This window comes from Argopecten irradians, chromosome 16 (genome assembly GCF_041381155.1).
Source record: "Argopecten irradians isolate NY chromosome 16, Ai_NY, whole genome shotgun sequence".
Lineage (NCBI taxonomy): Eukaryota > Metazoa > Mollusca > Bivalvia > Pectinida > Pectinidae > Argopecten > Argopecten irradians.
The window spans coordinates 2,389,587-2,405,839 of NC_091149.1; the positions used below are offsets into that span (position 1 = coordinate 2,389,587).

Here is a 16,253-nt window from a genome sequence, read left to right on the forward strand (position 1 = left end):
TTATTTTCCGTGAATGAATAAAGAACAAGGACTATTTTCTAGATATGAATACAGAACAAGGACTCTTTTCCTTGTATGAATACAGAACAAGGACTATTTTCCATGTATTAATACAGAACAAGGATTATTTTCCATGTATGAATATAGAACAAGTTCTATTTTACATGTATGAATACAAAACAAGGACTATTTTACATGTATGAATACAGAACAGGGACTATTTTCCATGTATGAATACAGAACAAGGATTATTTTCCGTGAATGAATAAAGAACAAGGACTATTTTCTAGATATGAATACAGAACAAGGACTATTTTCCATGTATGAATACAGAACAAGGACTATTTTCCATGTATGAATAAAAAACAAGGACTATTTTCCATGTATGAATACAGAACAAGGACTATTTTCCATGTATGAATACAAAACAAGGACTATTTTCCATGTATGAATACAGAACAAGGACTATTTTCCATGTATGAATACAGAACAAGAATTATTTTCCGTGTATGAATATAGAACAAGGACTATTTTCTAGATATGAATACAGAACAAGGACTATTTTCCATGTATAAATACAGAACAAGGATCATTTTCCATGTATGAATATAGAACAAGGACTATTTTCCATGTATGAATACAGAACAAGGACTATTTTCCATGCATGAATACAGAACAAGGATTATTTTCCATGTATGAATACAGAACAAGGACTATTTTTCCATGCATGGATACAGAACAAGGACTATTTTCCTTGCATTAATACAGAATAAGGATTATTTTCCATGCATGAATGCGGAACAAGGATTTTTTTTCATGTATGAATACAGAACAAGGAATATTTTCCATGTATGAATACAGAACAAGGATTATTTTCCATGCATGAATGCAGAACAAGGATTATTTTCCATGTATGAATACAGAACAAGGAATATTTTCCATGTATGAATGCAGAACAAGGATTATTTTCCATGTATGAATACAAAACAAGGAATTATTTTCCATGTATGAATACAGAACAAGGAATATTTTCCATGTATGAATACAGAACAAGGATTATTTTCCATGCATGAATGCAGAACATGGATTATTTTCCATGTATGAATACAAAACAAGGAATGTTTTCCATGTATGAATACAGAACAAGGATTATTTTCCATGCATGAATGCAGAACAAGGATTATTTTCCATGTATGTATACAGAACAAGGAATATTTTCCATGTATGAATGCAGAACAAGGATTATTTTCCATGTATGAATACAAAACAAGGAATATTTTCCATGTACGAATACAAAACAAGGATTATTTTCCATGTATGAATACAGAACAAGGATTATTTTCCATGCATGAATACAGAACAAGGAATTTTTCCATGTATGAATACAGAACAAGGATTATTTTCCATGTATGAATACAGAACAAGGACTATTTTCCATGAATGAATACAGAACAAGGATTATTTTTTTCATGTATGAATACAGAACAAGGATTATTTTCTATGTATGAATACAGAACAAGGACTATTTTCCATGCATGAATACAGAACAAGAATTACGATAATAAGGAAAAAGGATTTAACATATCGCAATGATCTTATAGTTGTTATCCATGAAAACTGTTAAATTGATTCCATTTCAGAATATGTCATCGTCAGAAATTAAAGAGAATGTAAACTGGGGAACAGACAACAGGTCTATTAACGTCCTGGTTCCATCCTCTGTTGACAATGACATACCCTACCGTAAAGTACATTGCCTGGTTATAGGAATTATAAATACCGCTTTGCTTTCTACCTTCTCATGGACATTTTCGATGTGTACTTTTGAAACATAGCTATGATAGCTTCTTCTGACGTCAAAGGGTGAAAAAACACTTTTTTACTCAGAATCAAAGCAATCAATTTTCAAACAAAAAGTAAGACCGGAAAGAAAAAAAAATCATTTTCGTCTCTATGCTTTTCTTAACATAACCCAACACACATTCTGTGTTTTACATCCTCGCCGAGCTTATTGTCCAATATGTTGATCAGTGGTCAACTGGACACGAACTGTGACTCAGCATTTTACCAAATCAGGTGTAACTGACACAATATACGTACATAAATACCAGTGGTCACTCACGACGACATTTATAGGAGTCGGCCTGACGTAAACAAATGTTATTTTGGGAAATAGATGTCTAAACAATTAAAGAAGATGTGTTTAAAGCTCATCAAGTACAAAATAATGGAAAGATGAAGATAATAGGTAAACAAATCGACACGAAATTAAATTAATCATGAACAAAGTATCTTATATTTGGATTAAGCATTTGATGTTTCGTTTAAAAATCGACAGCAGTTCTCCTCAATGTTTGCTCCTTAACTTTGCAGTGTCGCCATTATCAATATTATATTGCAAAGATAAAACCGATTAAGTCTCCAGTCCAATTCTCACGTGTTATGATGATGAAACATCTATTTTGAAAATATTATTTGAGTTTAGAAGATCTATTTTGAAAATATTATTTGAGTTTAGAAGTTTTAAAACTGAGGTTATATAAGTGTTATATTTGACCCGGCTGAGCCAGTCAGTACTTTACGCTTGCCGCGGTATCTTGTCTCGGTAGCATATTTATAGCACAGAGTCGGCCACACTGTAGACGAGCTAGTATCGATTTTTGCGCGTGTGTATGTGTATATATATACACCGACCGTCGGAGTCAACAGCGAACGTTGACCTGACCAACTTACGCTGAGTTCACACGGGCCTCGTCACAACCCGGCGGCAAAGCTTAGTTCACTTACCTGCTCCAGTAACACATAAACTATTGACGCCGCATCTACATGATCTCTTAATACATTACTATAGAAAAACACGTAGTTCATATGTTTGTCGGTACGTTTATATCTGAAGATGTTTTAAAACGTGAACAAATATTTTAAATCGTACTTTGTAGATGAAGCTGACAATGCTCGCCCATGTCGCTGTGACCCAGGCTGAACATCACTGGGGCGTACGCTCCGTATAAAATATGCATATGGAATCATAACGTTGTGTAAAACTTTACAAATGAAAGAATTTTGAACAATATTGATAGGGAGAGTAACAAATGAATGGACATCGATAATATTGTTTTAATGGTCTTAACCACCTGATAACTTACAACTTCCTGGTTGACTAAGCCACATTTAAATTGACTTATAACCAATATACCTTACATAATGAATACAGCTACTATAGTGTCCTCGAGTCTCATGTCCTTCATCACTTCATCACACATATTTTGCAGGTTGTGGAGTAAACAAAAACAGACCTACAGTTCGCGGCGAATCACTTGGCACAGTAGAAAAACTGCCACGGGGTGTTTAAAATACTATATTTCATAATATACCTCTTCTCAGCAGCTAATAACAAAACATACACAAATGTTTTTTTATCATAAATTGCTACATTCTATCTAGTTTACATCGGTTTTCATTAGGACTAGCATAGTTTGACCGGTATAGCCAGGTTTCAGGATGTCGTGACACACAGCTGGTATCCGGATTAAACAAGGGCCGATTTATACAACAGTCCTACATAATTTTAATCTCCCTTGGATTCCTTTGTGTACTAGGAGATACCCGCCTTTTCGCGTTATCAGATAAAGTTGAATTAATTACATAGCATGACACGGCGACTGCTAACTAATATTAACATCAGAAACAGCTTTCTAGTTAGCTCATATCATGCATGGGAAAGTCAAAGTCAAAATGCAAACGTTTGCAAGAACATTATATTTCACCCAGACACAAATTAATATGCCTCAAGGCGTCAACTTCATCCATCAAATTTACACATAAAATGTTTCATATAGAATACATGTTTATTCATTTGTTGCCTGTAGCAAACTGCGAGAAACTCGAAACGACACATCACATATGGCCACTGAGCATAATCCTTAACTTCTTAATTAATGAATTATATTTAATACCTCCTGACCATATCATGACGCCCCCATCCTCGATACCCCAATGGGTTCCTATGATTACTGATGTTATATATGACGTCAGTAACAGAAGCCCATGGTCAGTAATAGTAACCCATGGGTATCGAGATATAACCTCAGTAATAGTAACCCATGGGTATCGAGATATAACGTCAGTAACAGTAACCCATGGAGTATCGAGATATAACCTCAGTAATAGTAACCCACGGGGTATCGAGATATAACCTCAGTAATAGTAACCCACGGGGTATCGAGATATAACCTCAGTAATAGTAACCCACGGGGTATCGAGATATAACCTCAGTAATAGTAACCCACGGGGTATCGAGATATAACCTCAGTAATAGTAACCCACGGGGTATCGAGATATAACCTCAGTAATAGTAACCCATGGAGTATCGAGATATAACGTCAGTAATAGTACCCCATGGGTATCGAGATATAACGTCAGTGATAGTAACCCACGGAGTATCGAGATATAACGTCAGTAATTGTAACCCACGGAGTATCGAGATATAACGTCAGTAATAGTAACCCATGGAGTATCGAGATAAAACCTCAGTAATGGTGATAAATGGAGTATCGAGATATAACGTCTGTAATAGTTACCCATGGGGTATCGAGATATAGCGCCAGTAATAGTTACCCATGGAGTATCGGGATATAACGTCAGTAACAGTAACCCATGGAGTATCGGGATATAACGTCAGAAACAGTAACCCAAGGAGTATCGAGATATAACGGCAGTAATAGTAACCCATGGAGTATTGGGATATAATGTCAGAAACAGTAACCCAAGGAGTATCGAGATATAACGGCAGTAATAGTAACCCATGGAGTATTGGGATATAATGTCAGAAACAGTAACCCATGGGGTATCGAGATATAACGTCAGTGATAGTAACCCATGGGGTATCGAGATCTATAGGAGAACCTATAATTATTTACACTTTGTAAACTTAAGCACCGTGTCCTATGTAGATTATATTCTATGTTGAGCTAAGTAGGTATGGTCACTTTGTGTATTACCAAGACCGCGCATATCTCTTACCCGAGCTCAAACATGGTAAGGTGAAATGTCACAGGAGCTAGGAATAACATGTTATCATACTGTATGTCAACATATTTATCGTGCGATTTAATTACGCGAGTTTCACGAAAATACATATTGTAAAAATTAATTGCGGCGAAATCGAACGGGCAATTTATTTCAATTTTGTTCCCCGTGTTTCTTATTTTGTAAACGGACCCCATTAGATCTGGACGGTAGATATGTGCCACAGTTATATATTGAGGTCAAAATATCCAAACAATATGAACAATAATGCAAGCATGCAATACTAGTGGGTATTGCACGACACGAACATTGCACTCATTTCAAGGCGAAATGTTGACAATATCGAGTAAAATACCCGACATAAATGATGAGGCCTTTAATTAACATTCAACTGGTAATACCTGGTGGTGTTCTTAGCCACAAACGTAGTGTTCTTTTTGTGGTGTTTTCGGAGACTTTTCTGCACTTGTTCTACCTTGTGGGCATTACCAGGCGCGACAAAATGATATGATCATTATACATATATATGTATATATATATATAAGAAATAAAAAAATAACTAGTCAGTCGTTATTGTTTTTTATTTCTTATAAATTTCGTCCGTAAGGATTTTTCTTTAAATTTGTCATATATATATATATATATATATCAATGTATAACAACTGACTATGGATCAATGAAAGATTATTAATTACATACAGAGATTCATTTATATCTGGAACGAGTCATCTAAAATAAAATCAATATTTTTAACGCAGGGAAAATCGTACGGTCATTGACCCAGACTATTCACGCTGTCGCTAGGTCACAATGACATCGTGTCATCAGAATAATCCGGCTACGGTCATTGCCCCAGACTGCTCGCGCTAGCGAAGCCACCATAACATTGTGTCACCAGTAAAATGTTCACGCTGTCACGAGGTCACCATGAAATTGTGACATCAGTAGAATGGTCACGCTGTCACGAGATCACCATGACATTGTGACATCAGTAGAATGGTCACGCTGTCACGAGATCACCATGACATTGTGACATCAGTAGAATGGTCACGCTGTCATGAGATCACCATGACATTGTGACATCAGTAGAATGGTTACGCTGTCACGAGATCACCATGACATTGTGTCACCAGTAGAATGGTCACGCTGTCACGAGGTCACCATGACATTGTGTCACCAGTAGAATGGTCACGCTGTCACGAGATCCACCTTGACAATGTGTCACCAGTAGAATGGTCACGCTGTCATGAGATCACCATGACATTGTGACATCGTAGAATGGTCACGGTGTCACGAGATCACCATGACATTGTGACATCAGTAGAATTGTCACGAATCACCATGACATTGTGACATCAGTAGAATGGTCACGCTGTCACGAGATCACCATGACATTGTGACATCAGTAGAATGGTCACGCTGTCACGAGATCACCATGGCATTGTGACATCAGTAGAATGGTCACGCTGTCACGAGATCACCATGAAATTGTGACATCAGTAGAATGGTCACGCTGTCACGAGGTCACCATGACATTGTGACATCAGTAGAATGGTCACGCTGTCACGAGATCACCATGACATTGTGACATCAGTAGAATGGTCACGCTGTCACGAGATCACCATGACATTGTGACATCGGTAGAATGGTCACGCTGTCACGAGATCACCATGACATTGTGACATCAGTAGAATGGTCACGCTGTCACGAGATCACCATGACATTGTGACATCAGTAGAATGGTCACGCTGTCACGAGATCACCATGGCATTGTGACATCAGTAGAATGGTCACGCTGTCACGAAGCCACCATGACATTGTGACATCAGTAGAATGGTCACGCTGTCACGAGATCACCATGGCATTGTGACATCAGTAGAAGGTCACGCTGTCACGAAGCCACCATGGCATTGTGACATCAGTAGAATGGTCACGCTGTCACGAAGCCACCATGACATTGTGACATCAGTAGAATGGTCACGCTGTCACGAAGCCACCATGACATTGTGACATCAGTAGAATGGTCACGCTGTCACGAAGCCACATGACATGTGACATCAGTAGAATGGTCACGCTGTCACGAAGCCACATGACATTGTGACATCAGTAGAATGGTCACGCTGTCACGAAGCCACCATGACATTGTGACATCATAGAATGGTCACGCTGTCACGAAGCCACCATGACATTGTGACATCGTCACCTGTCAAGGACATTGACATCGTAGAATGTCACGCTGTCATGAAGCCACCATGACATTGTGACATCGGTCACCATGACATTGTGACATCAGTAGAATGGTCACGCTGTCACGAAGCCACCATGTCATTGTGACATCAGTAGAATGGTTACGCTGTCATGAAGCCACCATGGCATTGTGACATCAGTAGAATGGTCACGCTGTCACGAAGCCACCATGGCATTGTGACATCAGTAGAATGGTCACGCTGTCATGAGATCACCATGACATTGTGACATCGGTCACCATGACATTGTGACATCAGTAGAATGGTCACGCTGTCATGAGATCACCATGACATTGTGACATCGGTCACCATGGCATTGTGTCACCAGTTGAATGGTCACGCTGTCACGAAGCCACCATGGCATTGTGACATCAGTAGAATGGTCACGCTGTCACGAAGCCACCATGGCATTGTGACATCAGTAGAATGGTCACGCTGTCACGAAGCCACCATGGCATTGTGACATCAGTAGAATGGTCACGCTGTCACGAAGCCACCATGACATTGTGACATCAGTAGAATGGTCACGCTGTCACGAAGCCACCATGGCATTGTGACATCAGTAGAATGGTCACGCTGTCACGAAGCCACCATGGCATTGTGACATCAGTAGAATGGTCACGCTGTCACGAAGCCACCATGGCATTGTGACATCGGTCACCATGGCATTGTGACATCAGTAGAATGGTCACGCTGTCACGAAGCCACCATGACATTGTGACATCGGTCACCATGGCATTGTGACATCAGTAGAATGATCACGCTGTCACGAAGCCACCATGACATTGTGACATCAGTCACCATGACATCGTGTTTCTAATTGAATTCTACTACGTCAGTGTCGAAGTCAATGACTCCTTCAATATTCGGCACCTGCCGATTATGTTGATAATTTTTGCGGAATTGTGTTTGCACTCTGAGTTTTGTAATGAAATGAAACACGATTATATTAATGTGATTCATTTTCATTATCTACTTCTGAGGTGAAGAATAAGCGCCTAGGATTAATAAGTGAAATGTCAATGAACTTAACGATGTGTTCTATAAATATATTCTGATGTGTAAACAAGAACTTCTTAACTCCACTATGTGCTACTGAGAAAAACTAAGCCTAATTTTCTATCGTTCTTAATGTGGGTTGTTTTTAAATGATGTATATGTTTATAAATAAAATCTTGATTCGATTTACCGCATGGCATTATGTCTGGGTTTTTTTCTCATTGAAACCCCACGTTGACGCCTGTTTTATAACATTAACGAGGAGCCATTTATGTGTGTGTGTATATATCGGTCGGATAGGGATAAACAGGTCGTAACCGGTCATTGATCCCGTATCAGGTCACGTTCACCTGAATGGCTAATTACGTCTACACTGTATATATCGCTGTATCAGGTCACCTGAATGGCTAATTACGTCTACACTGTATATCTCGTCGTATCAGGTCACCTGAATGGCTAATTACGTCTACACTGTATATCTCGTCGTATCAGGTCACCTGAATGGCTAATTACGTCTACACTGTATATCTCGTTGTATCAGGTCACCTGAATGGCTAATTACGTCTACACTGTATATATCGCTGTATCAGGTCACCTGAATTGCTAATTACGTCTACACTGTATATCTCGTCGTATCAGGTCACCTGAATGGCTAATTACGTCTACACTGTATATCTCGTCGTATCAGGTCACCTGAATGGCTAATTACGTCTACACTGTATATCTCGTCCTATCAGGTCACCTGAATGGCTAATTACGGCTACACTGTATATATCGCTGTATCAGGTCACCTGAATTGCTAATTACGTCTACACTGTATATCTCGTCGTATCAGGTCACCTGAATGGCTAATTACGTCTACACTGTATATATCGCTGTATCAGGTCACCTGAATGGCTAATTACGTCTACACTGTATATATCGCTGTATCAGGTCACCTGAATGGCTAATTACGTCTACACTGTATATATCGTCCTATCAGGTCACCTGAATGGCTAATTACGGCTACACTGTATATATCGCTGTATCAGGTCACCTGAATGGCTAATTGCGTCTACACTGTATATATCGCTGTATCATACAGTGGTCGCTTTGGAAAATTCGATAACTTATGATTTGTATTTGTTATGTATCAAAATAATCGAAAAACGGTACACTGTGGTTGACTGTGTGGCTTTTTAAGTCTGGCGTCGCTGCCAGTGTAATAATCTTCAGATCAGTGATTGGTCAGTTTTTTCAACTGAACTACCTTCAGGTGATCGACAGTGATAGTAACCCCTGGAACATCGAGGATATAGAAATATAAGGCTTTATGGTAACAACATGTTATTCTTTATCTTTCCTAACGCCTCCCTTGGCACCGACTCACTTTTGGCTTTGAGTTGAGCGTTCGCCCCTGTGAGGAAGACACAAAAGTGGTAGTTTCTGCTCCTACTTTGCGCTCAGCATACAGGGATTGGGACGACTGGTTCGCCTGTTGTCAATGTGACGGGTGGGATGTGTTGCTTTGTGTCTTCGGCGGCATGCTTCAGTGATATAGCACTATAAAAAGGGCAACAGTTCCACTACACAAGAAGACACAACACGTACATACCGCAGTCTTCCAAAACACGCACCTCGCACTTCACACGCTACACGCCGCATACATGGGAGGCCGTCCTTACATGACCCTGGCTGTTAATAGGACGTTAAAGTAATCAAACAAACAAACGAACAAAACAAAATTCAACATCGTCTTAGAATTCGTTTGGGACCTGACGAAAGAATACTATTTTCGTCTTTTATAAATGACTATGTATGTTGTCCAAATTACACACATCCTTCCAATGACTTTCTTATTACAAAATGGATTATATAAAACAAAAGCTCGGCTTAACAGATTAATACGATAACGTGGATGGTTGGTTATAGTCACGTGGGCGAGTCATAACTGTCGAATAAGTTTGATCAACTTAGTTGATACGTAATGTACATTAATTACAAAATAATTAATTTTACTAGACATAAAACGTTCATATATAGAATCATTTTTATGTAAATATCCATTTTGTTTCGCAATCTACCGTTTTACAGCCACGGCACATGTAAGATAAAATACATCTCATTGAAATTCTTTATGTGTCTGATTTTGAAAGAAAAACCTGCTCATTTAGAAAAAAAAATACTGGCCAGTGAGTAATCAGGCATCAGAAATCTAATATTTAAACTCAATACAATCAATCGCTCATGAAGAAGTTTTACAGAATAAAATAAGCTTGAACCATTCTTTGCATATATTCTCTGGAAAAAAAACCCCGATCTCGCCATAAATGGTTCTACTGTTTCCCTTTGATATATGTGAGCATATCTTAACTGTTTTATATGGTGGACAAAATAATTGAGATTTTACCCTTCAGCAGAAACATTTCCTCAGCGAATAAATAATATCATGAAATTGCGAAATAGGGCCCTAAGGAAACACTATAGCTTCATGGTGTACTGGAGGTTTTATGATGTTCGCCTTTTATTATTAACGGGAAAATGTAATAATTCAGTTTTGCTTGTTACGAGCATTTTCAATATAAAAAAAATACTGTATCAGCCCATAGAGGAAAAAAATGGCGTCGCCGTTTGTAACGTTGTTTCTGATTGGTTGAGATGACGGCGTAATGATTTCATAGACAAAAGAGTCCCAAAATGAATTTTGAATATTGAAGGAATTATTTTTAGTAAATTGAATTATAAGGATTAATTTGAATAGATTTTTTTATGTTATGGAGATATAACACAAAAAATTGAGTGTACTCTCATCATAAACCGCTTCGCGCGGTTTACTTAAAGTACACTCAGATTTTTGTGTTATATCTCCATAAGATAAAAAATCTATTCAAGTTAATCCTTAAATAGAAGAAGTCCCTCTATGACTATGATGTAAAACGTATAAATCGGATTAGATCCACGACTTTATAGTCAATAGCAAATCCGCTTATAGGTACACGACTGTTGTTGCTATATCTTTAAGTTTCATTTCTTCCAGACGAAATATTTTATTATATTTTCTTGACATAATAGATAATTGTTCCGTCGGATGACAAAAATATGTATGGAAACGATACGTAAACACATTAGCGCTTCGTCAAGGGAGATATACGTATGTATAATATAAAGAAAAAATTCCAGACTTCGAAGTCTGGAGCTGTTTTCTTTTTATATGTTTACTATATATATGTATTTATATATATATATATGAACGACATTGAACTTTTGATTAGCGGTCATGGCGCGCCGACCCAGAGTAATGGGGAGGGCAATGACCGTTCGATTTAATCAATACCATGACATTTCTCTCTGCTGACGGGTTCGTGTGACCAAGGAGAGGAAATAATTCATGGATTAAAAGAAAAATGTTTTTTATTCTTATGGTTTCCGACGTGAAAAGTGGTTTGGGCTTATTTATTAAGCAGGTGGTCGTTATCCAGAGGTGGTCGTTATCCAGAGGTGGTCGCTCAGGGAAGTTTTACTCTAGTTATCGTCCACTTCTTTACTTAATCCACATAATAATTGTCTCAGTTATACAATTTGTTAGTGACCGAATACGGGTCTAAAAGAAACTTGTATCCGTGTTTCTGTCAGACCAAATATTTTTTTCCGTATTAAGGTATTAGCACGTGATGTAACGATTTAATCCCATCATGGGCCCTTTAAAATAAATACATGTAACTAAATAATTACAAGAGATCCCAGGGGGATCCTTGCGCCCTCCAAAGAATGATCTATATCTGACAAAGGCAAGATGGATATTTTCTCTACTTTTTAAACTTTTTCAAACATACTACTTATAAAATTTGAGACAGATCGCTTCAGTACCTTTTGAGGCCATCTTGTTGATCAATCGGTCCCAAATCACAATATGCACAACTAGGGCCCTAGGGGAACCTACATGTGAAATTTGAGAAAGATCCATTCAATACTTTCTGAGAAATAGCGATAACAAACTTTGAATATAAAAATCCAAGATGGCTGCCTGGCAGCACCGATTGGTCCAAAAATGCAATATGCACAACAAGGGCCCTAGGGGAACCTCCATATTAAATTTGAGAAAGATCCCTTCAGCACTTTTTGAGAAATAGGGATATCAAACCTTAACTATCAAAATCCAAGATGGCCGCCTGGCGTCCATCTTGTTTTTCCGATCAGCCTCAAAATCTGTATGGCACAACTAGGGACCAAGGGTACCCTCCATGTGAAGTTTGAACAAAATTCCTTCAGTAGTTCTCAAGAAATATCGATAACAAATTTCAACTGCCAAAATCAAAGATGGCTGCCTGGCGGCCATCTTGTTTTTCCGATCAGCCTCAAAATCTGTATGGCAAAACTAGGGACCAAGGGTACCCTCCATGTGAAGTTTGAACAAAATCCCTTCAGTAGTTCTCAAGAAATATCGATAACAAACTTCAACTGCCAAAATCAAAGATGGCTGCCTGGCGGCCATCTTGTTTTTCCGATCAGCCTCAAAATCTGTATGGCACAACTAGGGACCAAGGGTAACCTCCATGTGAAGTTTGAACAAAATTCCTTCAGTAGTTCTCAAGAAATATCGATAACAAACTTCAACTGCCAAAATCAAAGATGGCTGTCTGGCAGCCATCTTGTTTTTTTCCGATCAGCCTCAAAATCTGTATGACACAACTAGGGACCAAGGGTAACCCCCATGTGAAGTTTGAACAAAATCCCTTTTGTAGTTCTCAAAAAATATCGATAACAAACTTCAACTGCCAAAATCAAAGATGGCTGTCTGGCGGCCATCTTGTTTTTCCGATCAGCCTCAAAATCTGTATGACACAACTAGGGACCAAGGGTACCCTCCATGTGAAGTTTGAACAAAATCCCTTCAGTAGTTCTCAAGAAATATCGATAACAAACTTCAACTGCCAAAATCAAAGATGGCTGCCTGGCGGCCATCTTGTTTTTCCGATCAGCCTCAAAATCTGTATGGCACAACTAGGGACCAAGGGTAACCTCCATGTGAAGTTTGAACAAAATTCCTTCAGTAGTTCTCAAGAAATATCGATAACAAACTTCAACTGCCAAAATCAAAGATGGCTGTCTGGCGGCCATCTTGTTTTTCCGATCAGCCTCAAAATCTGTATGGCACAGCTAGGGACCAAGGGTAACCTCCATGTGAAGTTTGAACAAAATCCCTTTTGTAGTTCTCAAAAAATATCGATAACAAACTTCAACTGCCAAAATCAAAGATGGCTGTCTGGCGGCCATCTTGTTTTTCCGATCAGCCTCAAAATCTGTATGGCACAAATATGGACCAAGGGGACCCTCCATGTGAAGTTTGAACAAAATCCCTGCAGTAGTTTTTAAGAAATAGTGATAACAAGCATTGTTTACGGACGGACGACGGACGACGGACCACGGACGCAGGGCGATTTGAAGAGTGGGCTAAAAAGAAAATTAAAAACATTAAATGGAAGTGACCAATATCTTTTGCAGATTTTAACCTCATTGAATAAATGGAATCGTTGTTATGGGTCCATCAATCTAATTAATCTGGGTCCATTTCTGTTGAATAATCATGGAAAGCTTCGATAGTGTCACAGCGTTAACTTAACTGTAAGCAGGCCAGAAAACGAAGGACATGGAGCGTGTATATGTACTCTTTATAAGGACATGGAGCGTGTATATGTACTCTTTATAAGGACGTGGAGCGTGTATATGTACTCTTTATAAGGACATGGAGCGTGTATATGTACTCTTTATAAGGACATGGAGCGTGTATATGTACTCTTTATAAGGACGTGGAGCGTGTATATGTACTCTTTATAAGGACGTGGAGCGTGTATATGTACTCTTTATAAGAACGTGGAGCGTGTATATGTACTCTTTATAAGGACATGGAGCGTGTATATGTACTCTTTATAAGGACATGGAGCGTGTATATGTACTCTTTATAAGGACGTGGAGCGTGTATATGTACTCTTTATAAGGACGTGGAGCGTGTATATGTACTCTTTATAAGGACATGGGTGTGTGTATATGTACTCTTTATAAGGACGTGGAGCGTGTATATGTACTCTTTATAAGGACATGGAGCGTGTATATGTACTCTTTATAAGGACATGGGGTGTGTATATGTACTCTTTATAAGGACATGGAGCGTGTATATGTACTCTTTATAAGGACGTGGAGTGTGTATATGTACTCTTTATAAGCTCAAATTGTCAATGAGTATTGCGCAATTGTAACTGTGCACAGAAAGTACATCAGTAGGTTTCAGATGTCAAGAAGTATTTTGCTTAATATACTAGTAGACCTAAACCGGGTACATGTTTATAGTAAGCTAGATTTCTATTCTTGTCTGAAAGCCTGAGATATTTACAGGTGATTGAACATTTAGGGTCTCAATCTATTGTTCGAGGTACAAGGGGCCTGTAGTTATAGTCTAATTACAAGTCCAGGCTTTCTGGCCTTAAGACGAGGCTATAGTCATGGCCATAGGATGACGATATTCCTCAACCATAACTTCCCTTATCATACTCAAATCTTAACAGAGGCGTGACAAATAAAAACACCGACCTGATCACGTGATCAGATAAGTAATACAATCGGCGATTACATGCGAATGGTATGTAGTGTTTAAGTTCGTGTTGCGTCGTGATAGCTTCACTGTAAATTAGAGAAAACATACGCTAAACATAAATTGAGTTTTATCAAAAACATGATATAACAATAGGTATTGAACGTCACTAATGAAGGCAAAGACTTCATGAATTTATATATTTTATAAGAGCACAAGGAGAATCCAGATTTGTGATTTTTGTAAAAATAATAATGCCTATCAGAATATACACATGAAAGTCATACATTAAATGATAAAAAAGGAAGGAATTGCACATGAAGTTTATAACCCAATAAAACAAACCAAAAAAAAACAGAATTTTAAGTCTTCAATCAATTAAACATGCAAAATAAAAATTGCTACCTACGATGATTTTATATTTTTTTTTCATTTGAAAATAATTCATTTATAACTATTAAAGTCACCATTTTCAACCACATCGTGATAGGAAAGAAAAGTTATTTGCGAATACGTGTATGCACTACGCCAATTTTCAAACATTTTGATATACATATCAAATTAAAAAACAGCGACAATAATTCTGAAATAAATATATATATAAAGTTCTAGTTGATGCATTCCGATGAAGCCACATAAATTGTCTGCGTTAATTTAGAGTGCCTGACGAGATATTTTTTTTAACTTTTGTTTTCAATATTATAAAAGAAAGTATAATAATCTGACATTTAAAAAAATCATATTAGATTTCCTATTCTTCTGTCTCAGTACATTGGTCGTCCTAACCGGTATCTGTTTCCATGGAGATGGTTGGTAGGACGGACTATTTTACCTGTAGTGAATCACTTTTGACAAAGTAATTAAATTAATTTCGAGAAATGGATTTGTGCATCAATATTTCTATAGGTACATGACGGTATATGACATCTACTCTGTATTTATATCACAGAGGTACCGGTATTGATTGTGACGTCATGTGTTTGTGAGCGTAACATTGTACATTTCGGAGAAAAGGACGTGAGGTTTGATCACAAAACAATGACGTCACAATCAATACCTACCTGCAAATGAGCAGCGGCATAGCATAATATTGAAGCGTTAAAAATAAAAATTGCATTGCATGATACTATCCGTGTATTCTGTTTATCCTGCAACTAGTATGACATTAAAAACAAAAGCAAATTGCCATCTATTTGCTTGGTTTCGCCGATACGAGACGCTTTTTTGATGCGGAGGAAAAGACGCATTCACTAAACCGAATGAGAGTGTACGTCATTCGGGTGAATGTGACGTCATTATATAGCGGGAATTGAATGACGTTTCATTCACTGGAAGGTTAAGGTTCTGTGTCAAGTTAGAAAACATTCCGTAAAATGTGGAATAATTTCACGCGATCGTATTGAAGGGTAAAGCAT

The 16,253-nt window shown here is 38.0% G+C and overlaps 1 pseudogene; it reads right to left on the minus strand.

Annotated features, from left to right (window-relative positions):
• Positions 1-279: 279 nt before the first annotated feature.
• On the minus strand, positions 280-884 carry LOC138310832 (uncharacterized; annotated as a pseudogene).
• Positions 885-16,253: the final 15,369 nt, after the last annotated feature.